We start from the raw sequence: 2,045 nt of genomic DNA, 5'->3' as shown, positions 1-2,045 counted from the left end.
AATGAAACGCCTGCCTGAGAAATGTGGTTCATATACTGAGGCGAATCATACAAGGAGGAACTGGCTTGGAGAACCGCACCGGAAATGACCGCGGAGAAGCCCTCGGACGTTGGCGCGCCAGGTACATATAGCCTGCGCCCGCGAGCTCGGCTCCAGTTCACCACCGGCAATGGAGGGTGAAGCTTTGACAATGCCAGCCACTCGTGCTGGCGAAACGTCAGAAAAATCATTAGATGAACGTCGGCCGAAGAACCCGAGACAGAAGCCAATAGGCAGTTTGTCAACAAGTGGCCACGAAAGCCTCAACAATTTTGTATCCTACTGATTCTTGAGTAATTTTCATCAGTCTGAAACCTTTATCTACTGGCGTTAATAGAAGAAATTATAATTAAATAGACACCCTAGCTGCAAACAGGCGTTGATATACTTCATTGGGGACATGTTGAAAATGTGTGCCCCGATCGGGACTCGAACCCGGGATCTCCTGCTTACATGGCAGACGCTCTATTCATCTCTTTTTTTTTTAATTTCATTTTGTTCGCTATTGCTCGTTGCATCTGCTCGGGGCGGACGTCGTAAGACATCCATTTATGTTCGTTGTTGATCGATTGACTCAGACTTTTTTATTACAGAGAGCACATAACTCTTTGACCGAACACGCTGAGCTACCGTGCCGGCATCCATCTGAGCCACCGCGGGCACAGAGGATAGTGCGTCTGCAGGGACTTATCCATTGCACGCTCCCCGTGAGATCCACATTCCCAGCATGTCCATACCATTACATTCGTAGTGCGCCTAATAGATGTTTGCCCATCATACTCATTACTCGTGGGAGATTAATCTACCAAGTCCCGTACGAGTTCGGGCATAGCGTGTGCGTTCGCACAAGGAGGTCAATGGCCGGGAAGCCATATTTTAACTATATATGACGGTAGTATCTGTTCCCGGCAGAACAGTTACCATGGATGACCATGCAGCTTTTCTAGAAATGAAATGATAATTAAATAGACACCCTAGCTGCAAACAGGCGTTGATGTACATCATTGGGGACCTGTTGAAAATGTGTGCCCCGACTGGGACTCGAACCCGGGATCTCCTACTTACATGGCAGACGCTCTATCCATCTGAGCCACCGCGGGCACAGAGGATAGTGCGTCTGCAGGGACTTATCCCTTGCACGGTCCCCGTGAGATCCACATTCCCAGCATGTCCATACCATTACATTCGTAGTGCGCCTAATAGATGTTTGCCCATCATACTCATTACTCGTGGCAGATTAATCTATCAAGTCCCGTACGAGTTCGGGCATAGTGTGTGCGTTCATCCATGGTAACTGTTCTTTCGGGAACAGATACTACCGTCATATATAGTTAAAATATGGCTTCCCGGCCATGGACCTTCTTGTGCGAACGCACACGGTAACTGTTCTTTCGGGAACAGATACTACCGTCATATATAGTTAAAATATGGCTTCCCGGCCATTGACCTCCTTGTGCGAACGCACACTAGTAGGCGCACTACGAATGTAATGGTATGGACATGCTGGGAATGTGGATCTCACGGGGAGCGTGCAAGGGATAAGTCCTTGCAGACGCACTATCCTCTGTGCCCGCGGTGGCTCAGATGGATAGAGCGTCTGCCATGTAAGCAGGAGATCCCGGGTTCGAGTCCCGGTCGGGGCACACATTTTCAACAGGTCCCCAATGAAGTTCATCAACGCCTGTTTGCTGCTAGGGTGTCTATTTAATTATCATTTCATTTCTAGAAAAGCTGCATGTTCATCCATGGTAACTGTTCTTTCGGGAACAGATACTACCGTCATATATAGTTAATAGAAGAGACAGAGATGATCCAGTGAAGAGTGTTGCTGTTCATCACACGATCGTTTACTCTGCGGTACAGCACTACAGAGATAATCAACAAATTCCAATGGCAGACGCTACAAGAGAAGGATTTGCACCACGTAGAGGTTTGCCGTTGAAATTTCGACGGCCTAAGTTCCGAGAAGAGCCGGGCAACAAGTTATTTCGTCCCACATCAGTCTC

At 48.2% G+C, this 2,045-nt stretch overlaps 1 non-coding gene across 1 annotated transcript; it reads left to right on the top strand.

Annotated features, from left to right (window-relative positions):
- The first annotated feature begins 1,607 nt into the window (after positions 1-1,607).
- Positions 1,608-1,682, top strand: Trnat-ugu (transfer RNA threonine (anticodon UGU)). Its single transcript has one exon. It is a non-coding gene; the product is annotated as a tRNA-Thr (tRNA).
- The last annotated feature ends 363 nt before the right edge of the window (positions 1,683-2,045 follow it).

The sequence above is a fragment of the Schistocerca nitens genome, chromosome 8 (assembly GCF_023898315.1).
Source record: "Schistocerca nitens isolate TAMUIC-IGC-003100 chromosome 8, iqSchNite1.1, whole genome shotgun sequence".
Lineage (NCBI taxonomy): Eukaryota > Metazoa > Arthropoda > Insecta > Orthoptera > Acrididae > Schistocerca > Schistocerca nitens.
The sequence above is the reverse complement of the archived record's forward strand: the minus strand, read 5'-3'. Positions and strand labels throughout refer to the sequence as shown.